Raw genomic sequence first — 19,148 nt, 5'->3', positions numbered from 1 at the left:
ATAAAATCATTGAGCATAACACTGATATTATAGATCATATCAATGCTGTTTGGTATTCTTCATATGATGATGATGATTTAAAGAAGTACTTTGATATCTTATGGAAGAAACCCGTGGAACCCAAAATCAGATGCTTTAAATGGTTACTTAAGTTAGATAAGCTGCCTGTGAAAAAAGATTTTGCTAATTCAGATATCTGTAACTTATGTAAAGTTCTTGAAACTAGTAGACATATATTTTTGGATTGTATTTTTGCTAAGGAAATTTGGAACATGTTTGGCATTATTTATCCTTTTAATGTCAATATTTTTGATATTATTTTTGGTCACATTAATGGTCTTCCTAAAGATACCAACCTTTTTTGGAATATTTTGTCGTCTAATATTCTATGGCAGATTTGGAAATGCAGGAACAAGGAAAGGTACCAAGGTAAGCACAAGGATCTTACTGAGTTATTTCGAAAACTCACCCATTTTAAAATATTCTTGCAGGTACAGGCTACTATGGTGATTGAGCAGGAAAAGATGAGGAGGTTTCTTCGTGATGGGCATGCTACCTTTTACTGCTATGAGCTCAAACATGAATACTAGTGGTGAAGAACATTGGATGACTTTCATATTTTTGAGCAAGTGTGCAGCAAGTTGAATAAAGAAATCAGAGAAAATGGGATGGCCATAAAAGATGAACTTTTTATGCTAAGACAGATACAAGAGCACAAAAGTATTGTTTGGATGGAGGGTCCCTTAGGCTGGACTGCCTGGGTTGACATTCACTATGATGTTCTCAGCTAGATTGTTGTTCTTTCTTGCCTCTCATCTTATGTATAGCTGATTTTGTTTCGTCGTTGTGAGGCTTTGCTTCCTTTTGTTCTCCCGTGATGTAACTCTGGTGACTTTGGATCCTTATTTTGATTCTCTTATATCTAATAGCAAAAAAAAATCAAAGTTTTTAAAAAATTATAGATTCAAATACAAAGATATAACATATTGAAATAGCAATAACATATTGAAATTATATTGCTATTGAGAATTAATGTTGATTAGACATGCGAGTTGGAAGTTCAAATGATTTTAAAAAAAAAATCTTATCAACTTGTCACAAAGATAAAGTTGTAATTAATGCATTCATTAATGCAAGATAAAGTTGTTAGAAATATTTGTATTTTTGTTGAAGAAAATTAATTTTCTTCTTTGCCAAAAATAATATGGACAAATAAAATAAATGAAAAATGTGATTTATAAAATAATTAAAAATTAAAAAAATATATAAGCATTTGAAATTTCATATAATCTTTTAAATTCTTTGATTTAATTGGTCAGTGTTAATGTGATATTAGGATGACATGAATACATAAGTATTATTCCTCCAGACTGATAGACGGTAGCCCCGGTCGTCTTAAGCAAACGCGGAAGAAGTTAGGCAAACCCTAAAAAACGCCTATAAATTAGAGAAGACGCAGTGTAGGATATGTCGAATTAGAGGTCAGAATTGGCTACAATTTCCCTTTCTTCGCAGGGCAAAAGTACTGGTGAAACTCTTTCAATTTGAATTGCTTTGTTCATTATTATATGTAAATGGTTTGGATTCTTATTAGTTAGATTTGTGAAAGGATGGAGATGAGGATTCTTTCCCCGAATGATCGACAATGTTTCTACTTTGCTGTACTATCTCATTAGAGATTAAGCCAGATTATCTGATCCATCTGTTCAGGCCTTTTAAAAACTTGTTATAGTTTATACTGTCCACAAGGCATTTCCAATCGAGCCCTAGAAAACGGTGAGTATCTTTAACCTGGTTTTCAAACCCTAGCTATAAAACCCTGATTCCATCTTTGAAACTCTTTGATTTTGAAATGCCGGGTTCCTTATTAGATATGAATGCTTTTGATTTTTATTAGTTTTTTTAGAGGATGGAGATGAGGATTCTTTCCCCGAATGATCGACAGTGATTCTACTGTGCTGTACCATCTCATTAGAGATTAAGCCAGAGTACTGATCCATCTGATTAGACGTTTTTGCAATTGAACTAGTTTGTACGGTCCACGAGGCATTTCTAATTGAACCCTAGAAAGCTGTAAGTATCTTTAAGCTGGTTTCCAAACCCTAGCTGTGAAACCCTGATTCCATTTTTTTAATTTCTATTTTCTTATTCTAGAGGTTTGAGACTTTTAAGTTCAAGAATGTCTTGTAATGGAATGTATGTGACGGGGACTCTTTGTCCTCACGGCTTGGAGCGACTGATACTGTGTCGTAAATTTCATCGTGAACGTCACACATCAAATATCTGCTTGTTGATGGCGTTTATCCCTTCTTACATGTAAAAGGGTAAAGCGCCTCCAAGTGGTAGAAAGGTTATATTCTATCGCCCTGGGTAATGCGGCGTTGCTGCTATGATCCTCTGGGATAGGCCATAGCCTTCACATCTCAAAATTAAAATTTTTATTTCCGTTTTTTGGTTTTGTTGAAGTTTATATTGATTACGAAACCCATTCTTGGAGAAAGAGAGCCAAGAGTGCCTGATACAGTATATGACCGCTATCAAAATATTAATAATGCAAGATCTAAAAATATTGATGGGTGGAGATTGTGCTGTATGTCTGCAACCGCATGCAACGATTTTTTGAAACCAACATAATAACACGGTATTTAAAACATTTACTTGCCCTAATCACCTAACTATCTAATTATTAATAGGGACGATCTAAATTGTTGACAGTTGGAGATTGTGCTTCATGCGTCTAACAACCTGCAACAATTCTACTAAATCAATATAATTGCAACAATTCTACTAAATCAATATTAATTGCAACAATTCTATGAAATCGGCAAAATAACCGTGTAAAGTATTTGCTTGCGCTAATTTGTATGCAATTGCCAGATATGGATTATGCTGCAGGTATACAAATGCCTGCGATTTTTGTTGAAATCAACATCACTGAATGCAAAACAATCGCTTTCCCTAATTTCCTCGCAATTGATAGGTAGAGTTTATGTTCCTTGACTCGAACAGCCTGAAACAATTTTTTTGAAATCAACATGATAATAATCCACTGCACAATTTGAGGAGTATAGTGGGATGCTAATGGCTCCATGCGACTGTTAATATTGCTGTTAATCATTATTAACATTTACATGATCAACAGCGAATTTTAATATGTTGCAATCTGTGAGGCAAAGCGAGTATATTTGACAGATTGTTGGTATGTAACTTTTCAGTTTTTATTGTGCCATCAATTACTGATTTTGCAGGTAACCATATTGTGAGACATTGTCGGTATGTAACATTTCAGTTTGTATTGTGCTGTGGTAACCATATTGTGCTTTCCAGATGAATGCTCTGTCTTTGCCGTCTACAGTTGTCATTTCTTGCGCAGCCCTAGTGCCATGAAGATAGAAGCCCAATCTTTGTTTGTCGAATCCATCGTAGGGTGCAGGGCCCATTCCCCACCTACAGTTGTTTTTCGTCCAATATGCCGCTCTCCAAAACCATATCAAATATTAAATTTAAGTAGTCAAAATAATTTTCAAATAAGAGAAAATGTTTGGGGGAAAATGACATGGCAGCTGCTTGGTTCCATTTGAAGGTATTCGTATGTTTGCCATGAGCCTTTTAGGGGTTGAAAATGGTTCCAGCCAGAGGCTTGGCACATGCCCTGCGATGTTCTGCCTGCAATCTGCCTTTATGCATGTAAAATCTGAGGGTTAGACTGAAAAATTAGAGATGAGGGTATCAATATATTGCCATAGAACAGGAGAAATTTACATGTGAGGGTTTAGTCAGGTGTCTCCCGTTTGTTGTAATGTCGTAATGAAGATTTGTGCGGGTTGGTTATTTATTTTTCTGTTGCCGCTGTGTTGGAGATCCTGGGTCTGTTGCCCATACCCTTTGCCGGGCACATCTTCTTACGGTGGTTATCATTGTCTGTTTATGGGGCCCTCCGTAGTCGTTTCATGTGGAGAGCCCACCTATGCTTTATTCCCAGCCAGCAACCTGTTCAGGGAGCCCATTTTAGATAGGTCCATTTCTGTGCATTGTGATGTATAGCTGGCCTGTTCAATAAATGGTTACCTTAATGGTGTTCTTTCTTCTTTAACTGCATATATTTATTTGTCTGAAATTCTCTAGTTTATTTTGATGATAATGTTGTTGAATTCTTCATTTCCAGAAGTCTGAAATTGGAAAAGGGGCTAGCAGACATGTGAGCTTGAAAATCAACTACTATTTTATGCATGGATCTCTCCATTCGAGCAGTTGGTTCTAGACACCACAGGTATGCCTGCAGTCGTTTCTATAGGAAATTGATAGCGTTTCATTATATGTTTAGTTGAGTCAATATTTTGTACAGATGCAAATCGGTGCCTTTGGTTTCTAAGTTGGGACCATTTTCATAGTTTCTAATGCGTATATTTTTTGGAGTTGGTTCTTGGGTGAGATTACACGCCGCCCTTGATTCTGGATAAGCTGAGGGCGTATTATTAAATTTGTGAACTAGAGTCATGGTGGAATGTGCCTTATATCTATTGCACTCCCGTCTTGCTGAATAATAAGCAGCCTTATTGCTGTCAGGGAAACGTGAATTTGGAAAATTAATATTAAGATTCTTTATAATTATTTCAACATGATCCCTTGGATATTCGTGTTGGCTGAGTTACATACCATTTGCCTGGACTTTTGAGTGCTAAATTCACTGCCTTCCGATGCCAATTCCAATACATGTTTCTGCATCGGCTGTTCTCTACCTGTGTGCTGCCAGTCTAGTCCCTTCCTATTTTAAGTCCCGTTTCAAATTCATCTGTACAATATCAAATGTCCTTGCCCTAACTTTTATTGTTCCCTTAAACCTAACTTGTGCCTATATAGAGATATTATCCCTCAATAAAATTCGTCATGAGCTCTGTGAGGGTTTCTGTTGTGTTTGGTGTGCTGAATATGCGATTTGAGCTTCTTGAGATTGGCCGATACCAAAAGGTGCTGCGATCGTACAAGATAAGTAATTTCAGCATCTTATTTCACCCGGCCTATATCAATATATCATGGCAACCTCAAGGATTACAGGTCTTTTTCCATGCTCTGTTATTCAGGGAATTGCCATACATTTTTCTTTTTCTTTTACGGCTTATTTAAGGTTTATTAGGGTTTGTTCAGTCTTTTTTGTTGGTTTAAATCGATTTCATCACTGGTTGTTTTTCTGAGTTTGTTGACAGATACCTGACCTAAGGTACAATATCTGATGCAATAAAGCCGGATGATTTGTAATAGAGAGTTTTGTTTCAGAGATCTTTAGGGTTTAGGGCCTAGGGTTTGATCATTGGCATGGATGTTTCAATTTTCTCTTTTGTTTCCGTTGTTCAATGCGCAAGCTGTTCATTGATGCACCTTTTTTTGTTCCTGTTTATGCATTTTACTTCCATTTAATGTGCTTTCTTTTTGTTACAGTGCATTACGTCTTTTCTTTGTTCAAGTTTAGTGTACAGTTGAAAAAGTTATTAGTAGCGACCTATCTTGCTTCAGAGATAAGCATATGATTTTTGTCTCTGAGATAGTTGTTTCCGTTGAGGTTGATTTGGGCAAAAAAATATTTTACAGTTTTTTATTTCGGAAATACAAGTGGCTCAGAATTTTTTTTTAGATAACAGCCGGCAATAGTAAAGCAACTCAAGCCAAGGCAATTTTATCATTGATCTCCCAAACATGTAAACAAAGTAAGTATGAGATCATTTCAGTGGCATTTTTTAATTAAGGCAACATTTATGTAAAACCCAAAAATGTTGAAACCCAACAATGAGCGTGCAGAAGAAGTCTTTTACTTGGGCAACATATATGTAAGTGCAAACTCAACGATGGATATGCAGAAGAAATGTGGAATGGTCAATTAGGGGAAAATTGTTATGTTGTAGATATGAAATGCTCAATAAATGCTGCAATCAATCAATCTAGGATGTATAGTGAAATTTTCTATCAAATTTTGGAGAAATTTTTATAATTTTCAAACTTAAAGTTAATATTAGAAAATGATCTTGTAAATATAATAATTTTTGGTTTTATAATATTTTTTACAACAAGTGGGACCTATATATATATATATATAGGCTTAACTATGAAATGTCTGAAAGTATTGTGCTCATTTTCTTCTCACACTTCCTTTCCCATTGTTTTTTGAAGTGGAAGATCAGCTGGTATTTTGGTTGGGAAGCATTTCGTTGATGCTGTTTTAGAGCAATATGCTTGAACCTAAATCTGTAACAACACATTTGAATCGAAAATCAAATAAATATAAATATTTGATTATAATCATGTATGAAGAAGTATAGTGAAATTTTCTATCAAATTTTGGAGAATTTTTTATAATTTTCAAACTTAAAGTTAATATTAGAAAATGATCTTATAAATATAATAATTTTTGGTTTTAAAATATTTTTTACAACAAGTGGGACCTATATATATATATATATATATATATATATATAGGCTTAACTATGAAATGTCTGAAAGTATTGTGCTCATTTTCTTCTCACACTTCCTTTCCCATTTTTTTTGAAGTGGAAGATCAGCTGGTATTTTGGTTGGGAAGCATTTCGTTGATGCTGTTTTAGAGCAATATGCTTGAACCTAAATCTGTAACAACACATTTGAATCGAAAATCAAATAAATATAAATATTTGATTATAATCATGTATGAAGAAGTAGTGGTGGAAGTGAATGGAACTTACTTGGCTGAGTTATAAATCTTTCAATTAAAAACATCAAATTTAGACAATCCATAACGAGTATAATGAAATGAATTATAAATTTTTCGATTGGAAAATATTAAATCTGAACAATCCATGTTCAATAGGTTTTTTCTTGGGTCAAGTTGGGAGTAATTGTGAGGGATGAGCATGCGAAGGTTTTAATAGTGGTGGTGAGGAAGCTTCATCTAGGGACTCATAATGTTGTAGAGGTAAAGGCAACAACATAAGGGATAATGATTACATTGGCTTTGGGATTTGAAAATATTAAATCTGAACAATCCATGTTCAATAGGTTTTTTCTTGGGTCAAGTTGGGAGTAATTGTGAGGGATGAGCATGCGAAGGTTTTAGTAGTGGTGGTGAGGAAGCTTCATCTAGGGACTCATAATGTTGTAGAGGTAAAGGCAACGACATAAGGGATAATGATTACATTGGCTTTGGGTGTTAAAAAGATTTCATTTTGAGGGGTGTACTCGTTAATCACACAAAGTATTAGTTATATGTAAGACAATGTTTGGCATCTAAAAATTATATAGAAGAAATAAATCTGTTTGAATTAGCTGTCAATTTTCTTAATTGAAATGTCAATTAGTTTTAGTTAGTTATCAATTACATTTTGTTTGTACTATTACTTTATGTTAATTTTTACAATACATGTTTCTGGATCAGTTGTTCTCTACATGTGTGCTGCCTGTCCTGATCTCCATGCCACATTTCTCCTGGTGTTTGTGTGTAGTCGTCTTTAGGTTGGCGTTGCTTGCAATCTGTTTTCCTTACAGTTTCGGTCATTTCCTCAACTCAACACCTAATACTCTGTTCAGTGGTCAAATATGAGATAGTAAGAGGAAGCAGTGACGTAGACAGTTAGGTTGTCTACAATGCTTCCTCTTTCTATCTCATATTTGACCCTTTCCTTTCCATCTCGAGTCTTTTGAACTTAATGGCTCTATCTATATTCTCAACGATAGGGTTCACTTATTCTCCTCTCAAATTTCATGGACAGTAAAGAGTCACCAGTTCCTGTATTGCCATCATCTTTAACATTATTGATTGTTGCTGCTATCTTACTTGTTGAGTTCAAAGACCAGATTGAATATTTAAATAACACCAAATAGCAAAATGAAAAACAGCAGTCAGAAAATAGACATAACACGACAAACTACAAGGCTCACTGTTAAAGGTTACAGCCATGAAACACGGGGTAATCTCTTCTATTAACTGTTGCAGCAAAGTATAGAGTCTCTTCTCATCATTGAGACAAGTATTTTAACTCTCCAAATTCTAAGAGAAACATGTAATTGAAGAGGCATGGAGAAGAAGAATGGTCAGATGACCATTTGCCTTCACACATTCAACAATCTCCACTTGAAAGTCCAGCCAATACAGTCACAAGCAGTGATGTCCCCTTTTCTTCCAATCTTAGTGTCACATCTTAACCAGACCAAGAAAGCTTTGCAAGACTTCAGCTTCTCCAAATTTTGTTCAAGGACACCTCGGATAAGTCTTCTCCAATCCATGTTGGACTAAACAAAATCTCACAGCTGAGCATTGGTTTCTTTAAAATTCAAAGCATTTTTAGAACCGGCCTTTGTCAAACTTACACATACCTGCACGACCTCTGGCCTGTGATTTGTGCCCTTTCTAAAATAAAAATGATTGCTGCCTGTAAAACCTGACTATTTGAAATGTCTGAAATTTGCAATTTCATTTCCACTTTTGAGGAACTCACGTCAACTTACTAGAGAGCTATATCTGCAATACCATGGAATTTAGGTGCTTCTATGGAAGTCTCCAAAGATATTGTGAAGGGAGGTTTGCGATTACCTTTAAATATTTGCTCCAAATCAGAAGCTTTTTGACCATGGGACTGATTATTTCCTTGAGAAAAGGTGCTTTGTCCATCACCAACTCTTAGTTTGAGGTGTGTTTAACAACTGATAGTTAGATTTCTTTCGACAATTGAGCAATCAGGCACTAGAAATCTGCATATTAGCCGCCCTTGGAAAAATGTTGCAGAAAATTTCAAGAAGAGCGTATTCATGTACATTTCAGCGGAGAAGCTTCTACAGCCACTTTTCAAACATTTTTAAGGACGTAAGTGAGGGATTTTTTTTTTGAGCAATTGCTTTATTTTTCAACAAAACATATTTATTTACCTTTCAAATCATTGATGTAATTATTTTTGCTTCAACAATTTATTTTGTTCATTATGACTTATTTTCATCTTGTCTAGGAAACTAATATTTTTATTACATCTTAATCACTAATTTTTACAATTTTTTTTTCTAACATTCTAAAGTACTATTACTTTATGTTAATTTTTACAATTAATTTATTTTTAAAATTATATTTAACAGAATAATATGCATTTGCAAACATGATCTTTCTATTTCTAATTCCACACAAATCCACCATTCAAGAAACAGTCTGCAATCACTATGTTTCTTTTTAATAAATTAGGTTTTCATTTGGGTTTTTAGGTACGGCCAATATTTAAAAATAAATTAAATGCAAATGAATTGGAATTTTAATATTTATTAACATCTTAAGAATTACTAATTCTTTAGATGGGTTTAATTATATTATTATGTCCTCTTTAATTTCTTTATTTGTACTTTATTTTTAAATTTATTTTATTTATATAATAATTATTTATATAAACTTAATAACTTTTTAAACCATTAACATTATAAAAATTATAAATTTTATAATTTGTAATTTATATTTAAGAGTATTAAATCTTAAGAAAAAAATTACAATGCAAATGTATTTGCTTTATTTTGGTAAATTTTAAAATTAGTATAAGATTATTTGTCTATAATTTAGATTTCATGTTTCATATGTTCACCAATTCATATTTCTTATCATTTTTTTGAAAACAAATCACTACCACTTAAAAAAAAAAAATTTATGTCTTCACAAACAACTCTAGCTCCAACGGTAAGAGTCTTGATTATATTTATTAATAAAATTGTTTTATAGATCCTTTGTTCAAACGGGTAGGGCATTGGTAGGGCATTGCTACGAAAGAACAAGGAAGAAAATCTCCAATTTTGCCTAGGATTAAGTCCTTATTTTACATATATCTTAGGGGCATACCCTTGCAATAACATAATAGTTTAATCCTTCTCAAGAATTTTGATCACTCTACAAATTTTGATTTCTCAAATCATATTACAAGATTCATTATGTGTCAAAGGTTTTAATGATCCGACTTTAAATGAGGGAGGGTGTAGATAAGTTATCTTCATTTGGTGTTGCTTTGTTTGCTTTGGCAGTTTCCTTTCTTGTTTGCATCAATGAAAACAGAACAAGAGGCACTTCCATGGAAAACTTGTTAGTATTATTAGTGTAAAAAATATTATTTCCGTTGTTCCATCTAGAAGCCATTTTATTGTCCTACACTATAAATAGTATTACAAAAGTTGTTGTTTGCTAGATTTATTAGAGATGGTTAACCAGTTAGATTAGGATAGTGTTCTTGTTGAATATGGATGAAATTGAGAAGGAGAAAACAGAGCCAACAAGTCTTTACACATTTTGGTAGCTATTGCATAGCCTATATATATATCAGGATATATATTTACCTATGCAATCGTTCACACATACATGTTTGCTATTAAATGGCTATCATATATATGTCAATGACTTGCATATATATATATATATATATATATATGGGTAGGAATAAGGTGTCTCAACTTTGTATAATTCCTATTCTTATTATTTGTTTTGTAAAATGTATTTCTTGCAAATAATGTTGATGTGTCGATATCTTGAATTGTGTGTAAGGAGATCATGACTAAAACAGTTATGACGGATTTCTATGACACGTAAGAGCTATGTGAGGAAGATTCAATGACAGGTGAAGACATGTGGCAACTAAGATATTTGAGTATTGTACACTCTACCCCAATAGTGGGGTTGAATTTTTTTTTTGGGGTTCTTATTTTCTCGGAGAATGGTAAAATCCTAATACAGTTTACCTTTGGGAGTAGCCCTAAAGTGAAGTGCATGTTATAAGTGTTTTTTAGGGTTGCGAAGAGAGGCGATGTGAAAAAGGTGTATTGTTGGTACTGCGGGTAGCTACTGGAGTCTTTTGTTGTTGATGTTGAACTTGCATTGCAAGTGTATTGTAACCTCGTGTTGAAGATAATACATTGTGCAGGTTCTGAAGGGGTGGGGTTGTTTCATTGAAAGGTTTTTTTCCCACCGACAAATCCTTGTGTTATGTGTTCCTTTCTCTATCTATTTTTTGTATGCATGTTTGGTTGCAATATTGTTGTTTACATGATATTGAATTTGTAAGTGTAGAAGATTTTAATAGGATTTGCATCATACTTTTCTTATGAGATTAGTGTAGGACATTGTTTTCGCACACATATACCTCTTTTTATATTGTTGTTTTGATATAAGGTCTTTGCCTTTTATTAATCTTTAAAATAAAACATTAGTCAAAACCTAAATTTGAAGAAAAACAAAAAAGGGGGGGAGGAATGGGAGGTTGAGATGGAAACAAGGAGGGAGTATGGATAAGCCGCAGAGGAGCTAGTTCAGATAGGGTGATTTTAGGTGTCTTACAATGTCCAGTTCGAGAGTGAGGGGACATGTTGACCACAAGGAGATGGAGCCACAAGGAGATGGATCTTATTCACTATAGGTCAGAGCCATGAGCACATGTAGATAAGGTCATTTTTAAGAATTAATTTTATTTAGTTGATTTATCAGTGTTTTATTTACTATTTAATGGTGAGAGGCGGCATTTACAATGGCAGAATGAGGAGTGGTGTGTTAAGCTTTTATTCTTCTAGGTTAAATTTGACAACCATCTAATGTCAAAAGTTTAAATCTTATTATAAATAGAATATGTTTTTAATAATAATTTAATAAATAGAACACAAAATATTTGTTTAAAAGAATATTTGTAGATATAAATCATTCATTTTTAAAGAAATTAAAATTAAAAAAAATTAGTAAAAATTTAAATAAATAGAGATCAATGAAATATAAATGATTTTAGATGTAGGAAATTAAATTATAACTATCAGGATTTCTTTAGATGGATAGATTTATTTAAGATATTTATACTAGTGTTACCCAGGCATTTTACAGAGAGTTTAATTATGTTAATTAATTAGAAAGAGATAAATTAATCTTCAAAAGAAAAATCAAACTTTCTCTCTCCGTACTTTTCTCTCTCCATGTACTAAAACTTTTAGAGAGAAGTACGGGGTTTGAGTTAGAGTTTCATTCCCCTCTCCACGTACTTTTCTCTCCACGTACTTTTCTCTCTCCACTAAAACCTTTAGAGAGAAGTACGGGTTAAGGTTTTGGTTTTGGTTTTCACTCTCTTCTCAAATTTTCTCTCTCCACGTACTAGCCATATTCTCTCTCCCCATACTCCAACTTTTTAACTTAATCTTAACTTGAACCTCCTAACCCAAACTTCAACTTGAAAACAATTGTCGGCTGGAAATAAAGTTCAACATGTTTAGAGTAATTCAGGTGTGCTGTTTCATTGGAGGTCAATTTGAAAGCAATACCAAGTTAGAGCAACACGAATTGTGGTTTCAAGATGCTAAACTATTTTGATATGCTACTTCAGAAATACATGTTAATTAGCTGTCCAACTCAAGTCAAGATCTACGGCTTTAACAGGCATGATCAGGCATGTGAGTCATTTGGAGTTATTCCATAGACCTTTGTGTATTGCAAATAGACATCAGACCAAGCGCGTGATTTGTTTGAAGGAATTGCAAACTTGAAAGACGCCAGGAAATATAAGTGATAACAATGCGTTTTTTGAAATACATATTGTTTAGACGTCCATACAAGTCAAGATTTGTGGTTTGACAAATAAGTTAGCATCGTGAGTTACTTGAAGGAATAACCAACATGAGGAGAGTGGCAGATTTTAAATGATAATGGTGTATTGTTTGGGATACCTGTTACTCAGCCAACCCACGCAAGTCCAAGCATATGTACTGTTTGATTAAATATTCCCAAGTTCATAGAAACTGCAGGTATGACCAATCACGTGAGTCATCTCATTAAGGTCCTCTTTATTGATATGTATCTTTGGCAAGCATGACCAGACACGTGAGTTTTTGTTTGAAGTAAGAACAAATACAAAACAGGTGCGCTATTCCATTCAAACTGGTCTTAAGCAAAGTGGCAGCCGGAATGGTGGACGGCCAGTAAATGATTTGTTTGACAAATTATCTTTCCACTTCTCCACTCACCACAGCCATAGTAACCATGCAAATTGTTGGAAGTAATAATGAATGTGAGAAACAAAGGAAGATTTTTAACGATGATCAGTGCACAATTTGAAATAGACATTTTTCAGCCATCCCATGCAAGACAGATCTGCGGCTTCAAAAGACAGACCAAGTGCGTGAATTGTTTGACATAATATTAGGCATGAGAAACGTAGGCACAATACACCATACATGAGCGTAATTTCATTCATAGCCAGTCTTGAGCAATGTGGTAGCAAGAATGGTGGTTAGCCATATACAAGACGACTGACTTGCTTGGCAAATTACATCTCAGTTCTCTAACCACAACATTAATGGAACTATAGGCAAGCCTGTGGACAGTTTGTGGACACCTACAACGGCATGTTAGTTGGTCCAATGTAATTTACAGTAAAGCCAAACTCTACAATCTTTGCCAGCATGCCCCCTGTCTATGCCAAAATGAGAGCTTTGGATATTCATTACAGAATCAAGGTAAGAATTTTGCCAGATGTTGGCGATGCAACTGCCCTGGTAAATACACACACATAGTATGGAACAAGCAGACAAGGCATGTGAACTATTTTACAAAGTGCTTAGTGCTTCATCTAAAGGCATAGCAAAAGAAGCTTGATACCTTTGACACTCAAGGTTTAATTGAAACTTTCTAAGATTTTGCAGATTCAATGAATGTGTGATTATGTGGATACATACAACAGAATGACATCCATACAAAAATGGAGTCTATTTGCCAGTGTATGCGATCAAGGCACAGGCCTCACAATTTGACAAAAAGGATAGGTTACACCTATCCAAAATAAATGATTGTCGAGGATGTGTTAAGCATATCCACTGAGTGGAAGAAATGGAAATCAATCTTCACTTAATGAAATTCTAAGAAACAAAGTTAGGATTGCCTTGTATTGAAAATTGACATGTGTAACTTATTGTAACTAAAGTCAAGATGTCATGCTTTGACTTCATAAAAATTGGAGTCGGTTGTGAAATACATTCTCAATGTCCAAATCCTAACTTTGTAGGTGGTTACGACTCTGAAAAGTTGGTTAATCTGGATTGGCTATAAATTCCAAAAAATCAATGTAATAAGGGACTTTTGTTGGACCTGGATATAGGGAACACTTATGTTCTGATCACAAAGCAATTTTTGGAAAGTATGTACAATTGTTGTTTTTGTGTAATCAGTTATTTCTTACTTTCTTGGTGCAAGGAAATAAAAGAAGTACATTTGACGTTCTCTTTCTAAAGGTTTGAATTGTTGAGTGTTGGTTCATTTTATGAGTATTTCCATGGTATGGTGTGAGTATTCATGAATGGTTGAATTAGCATTGTGTTGGTGAAAGTTCTCAAACGTAGTCCTTGATTGCTCTCATTAATGGTTACATCATTTTTATGAAAACGTTGAAGGCGTGTGGTGCATTCGCTATCAATGGTTTTCTTTTCTCTTTTCTAAGTTTTTTTATTTGTATTAAAAAATCTAAAATTTTATCTTATGAGGGAGCTGCCCCTCTAAATGCAGAGGAAGGCTGGATACCAAGGGCCTATCCAACTGTTGTGAATGGTTTGTCGCACACTCCGTTGGGCAAATTCTACCGTGACAAATCTGTTTACCAACAACTAGTTAATATTTTTTTTAATAGAGGTACCTGTTTAATGTCAATCTTTGAAATTCTTCAAAATAATTTCGAGAAATGTAGAATTTTGTAAATAGAATCTTTTAAAGATAATTGCTGTAAAATTTTGTAAATGGAATCTTTTAAGAAAATTGCTGATTAGAATTGGAGAAAATTTAAATTCAGTGTTTTTGCTGTTTAGAATTAGAGAAAATTTAAATTCAATGTTTTTAAGGTAATTATTGATCACAATTAGAGAAAATGGGAGCTCTATATTTTTAAGATAATTATGATGATTATTCATCATAATTAAAGAAAATATAAATTTAATTTATTAAGAATTAATTTTATTTAGTTGATCCATCAGTGTTTTATTTGCTATTTAATATTTTTTTTTAATACAAGTTCGTTATGATCTTCGGCTTGTTTGATGTTAGTCTTTTCACCATTAGGTTAAATATTGATTAAATGCTTTTTACTTGCAGACGACTCTTTAGAAGTAAAATTCTTCAAAATAATTTCTAGAAATATAGAATTTTGTAAATAGAATCTTTTAAAGATAATTGCTGTTTAGAATTAAAGAAAAGTGAATTCAATACTTTTAGGATAATTATGAATCATAATTAAAAAAATTTAAAATCAATGTTAAGTCATTTTTTTTTCACTTGATTTGTAGGAGGCCAAAGCCATGGTGACGTGATTAATTATTATTATATATGAAGTTTGTGGATGCCTATTGTTAAGTCATAGTTATAAAAAAAACTAAAATTTTAATTGTCAACTACAATTTTTTTTTGACCTTTAGTAGGTTCAACATAAATGCTTTGAAAATGTTTGGGAAGAGTTTCAACAAAGCTTGTATTTCTGTTCAATTTTTGTGAAGTGAAAAATTGTATATTTTCTCCAAATTTGTCAATGTAATCTCACAAAATTAAACAATTCATTAAAAAAATAACTTTAATTTATGTCCATGACTTTTGAACTTAGGGTTTTTATGTATATGTGATAAATCAATTATTATTATGTCTAATCTTAAAAAGATTGAACCTAAGACCTCCACTCAAGTTACAAGTTACTTTACTAATAAAGTAATTAAATCTAAGTATATAATTAATTAATAGTGGATATGCATAATGTTTTCAACAATCAATATATTTGGAGTATATGTAGTTTAATATTTTTAATTAATAATAAATCGCTGTTCATCTAAATGATATTACTATTGATGTTTTGAAATTTTCATATGACAAACTTCTAATCAATACATTTAACTTATGTAATAAAAAACAAAAGAAGATATAATGGAAGCAAATATAAATGTATTTACAAAATCTACTTATGAACATTTTCTTAATTAAACAAAGAGCTCTAGGAGAGCCTACCTTTTGCAAGGATTAGAAGCTAAAAGAATGTTATAACATTAAGTTAGTAGTTACAAGAGAACATAAAATAAGGCTAAAATTTGAAAGAATAGGTTAAAATAGTATTGTAAGAAATGAAATATAACAAAATTTTGTAGTCATATTTGCTGAAATAAACCAAAGCCAAAACACTTCAATTTATGATTATACAAGCTTAAAAATGACTTCATTATCGAACAATTAAATAGTGAAAAGGTATTAGCATTAATATAATTAAAATTTAATAATAATAAAATTGATAGGTAACTTTTATTTGTAATAAAGTAGATAAGATTTCTATTGAAAGCTTGCAACTATTTTGAGTATCTTGACACAAAGCATAACTTAAACCCACAATCTCATTACATTAGAGAAAATAGGCATGAACACTTAGCCAAAAAAAACCATACACCCTTGTATTCTTAGTGACTACACAATACCAAAGATTGGAAGCAAAAAAACACATGACAACATTCTTTGGTGAAGTTTGGGATGCTTCAATCAACACCCTTCACTTGCTTCTTGCCCTTGCTCACAGGTCCTCGAGGGCACTTATTGCCTTTCGTGGTAGCAATGTTTCCACTTGCATCCCAAAATTGACCCACACTCCTAACATTGTCTCTTCCCTTGCAATTGTTCGAGGAGTCTAACAAATAAGAGGTTCCTTGTCAATTTCATAAGACCTTTACTAGCACCCTCCTTATACCACACCCTCTCTTTCAAGAAAGTGGTTACCTTCCTCCACCCTTTCACAACTTTCAGAACGTGCACACCTTTTGGAGAGGCTGAGGACCAAATGATTAAAGGTTGAACTTGAGAGTTGATACCACCAATCAAATGCTGGCGACCATGATCCATGTCCAACCCAAACCCAAAATGACTGTCGATAATGTTGTCAATCCCAAGCAGCCATTTGGGGTCCATATAAGTTGCCACAACCCGCCTTACTTCCTCCTTGGATTCACTTACCTTTAAAGCCAATGCCACAAATAGAGATGCAATATCCAAATTGGACCTCTGCCTCTAATATCAACCTTCTCACCGAAATCTTTCCCTCATAAGATTGTGTCTAGTTGTCTAATTCCAATACAAAGTTGGCGTCCATCTCAAAATTTGCATGCATCCCCTTGCTTGCACAACAAAATTTGGCCCTTCCCTTTAACTCTCCATCGAACACTCTAGAAGCACTGATTGCAAAGAGTGCCAGCTAATGATTCCAATGCCTCTGCCATGCACGAAGAGGTATAACTTTATGAATTCTCATTCAACTCGAGCAAATTGGTTCATAATTGAATATGGTGGTCACTCATGGGGTGGGAAATTTAAAAGTGCAATTCCAAAATTCTAATCCGCCAACCTTATTGTAAAAGTCTGAGGTCTTCAAACATTTCATATTTCTTCTCCAAGGAACCTTCCACTCCAATATTCGCTAACATATATGGAAAAAAATAAGTAAATTTTTGTAGGAGTTAATAGATCAAGACATCTTTCTCTGCTTGCTCTTCATGTCAACCTAATTCATGACCCTCTATAACTACCTATGTCCAATTTAAAAATAAGGAAAATTTTGCACTTATCTCTTGAAACACTATAGAGCTTAAATTTAAGTAGATTTTGCCTTACAACATAAGGTTAAAGGCTTAAACAACAATAATGTTTCATAATGTTTATAACTACAAACTAGTCATAGTTGGAAATCTTTATAGTACTTTTTCTCATAAAATACTTTTAGCATGCTATAGGTATTAAGAATTGCCAAACTAATCCTTTGTTGCTACCCTTATTCCAAGACTTCTTTAGTCTCTTTAATCATACTTGGAAACAACCTTAGCAAGCTATCTATTTTACTAAAATTAGTCAAATGTGTGTTGATTTGAATGTATTGTTATTAAGCTTTTCACTTACAAATCCAACAAATTTATTTTTACTTTAAAAAAAAAATATCCCAATACTTTTTTTGCAATGTTTGTAGTTTTAAAAAAAAGTTTTAAAGTCTTTTTAAAATTATATTGTAAGTAGTTACAATTAATCATTGTCTAGTGTTGACAAGCGAAAGTTTATGAATTTAAGGACTACATTTGAAAATAATTTTGGTCAAATTTTTGTAAGGACAATTATTAGTAGTAGGCCACAAGAATTTTGTCAAAAGCCATTTGTGCATCCTCTTTGTTCGTCATTTAGCACACATTGTGAGAAGGGAATTTGCTAAAGCAATATCCAATTTTGAGAATGTAACCATGAGGCTATTTCCTAGATTCCCAAGGATTACATATGTGCAATTTGTCCAATGAGAGTAAAAAACGTATAGTTATATGGATTGATTTCTTTTTGTTGCATCTGACTAAACAAATTGAAAGCCTTATCACTAAATCCATTTTGGCAATATCCAACAAGTATAGCATTGAAAGGAACTGAATCTCCGTCATGCACTTTGTCAAACAATTATTTTGCATCTTTCAAGCTACAACATTTTGCATACATATCATATAAAGAACATGAGTTTAATTAAAAAAACTAGTTCAAGATTTTTAAATTTTTTTTTTTATTATAAATTATTATTTTAATTTTTTTGTTAAATCGGTAAACGGCCAATGCCTTGATTAATTTTATTAATTTAAATCAAAGGTTACATCAGTTTTACTCTGTTCAAACAGGCACTAGTAGGAAAGAACATAGAAGAAAACCTCTAGTCTAGCTCGGGACAAGCGTAATATATTATTACATCATTGAAGGTGCATACCCCAGTCAAATCTCAAATTTCAATTCATAATGATAAATAACAAATATACAGGGGCATACCCCTAATAATCACTTCTAAATAGGATACATTTAACAATGCATATGGTCTTCTTGTTCTAGAGACGAAAATCAAATATGAAATGGAGAGCCTCCAGTATCAAATCCTCACTTCTCCAACTAAGTTTAACATACAACAAGGTTAGAAAACATATTAACCATAAACTAGAGAAAGTTAATCATCCAATAGCTCAAAGAGGATCGGTTACCTATCTTAGTTAATATTATAAATCAACCTTATAAAGATAAAATAATACTATGCACAAGAATATCCAAAATACATGGCTCTACATTAAATCTTGCCTTAAGAAAAACAACTTAGACAAGAGTACATTATATAAAAGCCACTTCT

General features: G+C 33.0%; 1 long non-coding RNA gene and 2 other non-coding genes across 3 annotated transcripts; all 3 read left to right on the top strand.

Annotated features, from left to right (window-relative positions):
- Positions 1-1,375: 1,375 nt before the first annotated feature.
- LOC149570312 (uncharacterized) lies at positions 1,376-14,781 on the top strand. Its single transcript, XR_016362916.1, has 3 exons — positions 1,376-1,522; positions 4,166-4,270; positions 14,507-14,781. It is a non-coding gene; the product is annotated as an uncharacterized LOC149570312 (long non-coding RNA).
- On the top strand, positions 1,611-1,702 carry LOC149570314 (small nucleolar RNA Z103). The gene has a single exon (XR_016363164.1). It is a non-coding gene; the product is annotated as a small nucleolar RNA Z103 (small nucleolar RNA).
- LOC149570313 (small nucleolar RNA Z103) lies at positions 1,910-2,000 on the top strand. The gene has a single exon (XR_016363163.1). It is a non-coding gene; the product is annotated as a small nucleolar RNA Z103 (small nucleolar RNA).
- Positions 14,782-19,148: the final 4,367 nt, after the last annotated feature.

Source organism: Cupressus sempervirens, chromosome 3, assembly GCF_028749045.1.
Source record: "Cupressus sempervirens isolate cs-2001-9-10 chromosome 3, ASM2874904v1, whole genome shotgun sequence".
NCBI classification, from domain to species: domain Eukaryota; kingdom Viridiplantae; phylum Streptophyta; class Pinopsida; order Cupressales; family Cupressaceae; genus Cupressus; species Cupressus sempervirens.
Note: the sequence above shows the minus strand (reverse complement) of the source record. Positions and strands in the feature narration are given on the sequence as shown.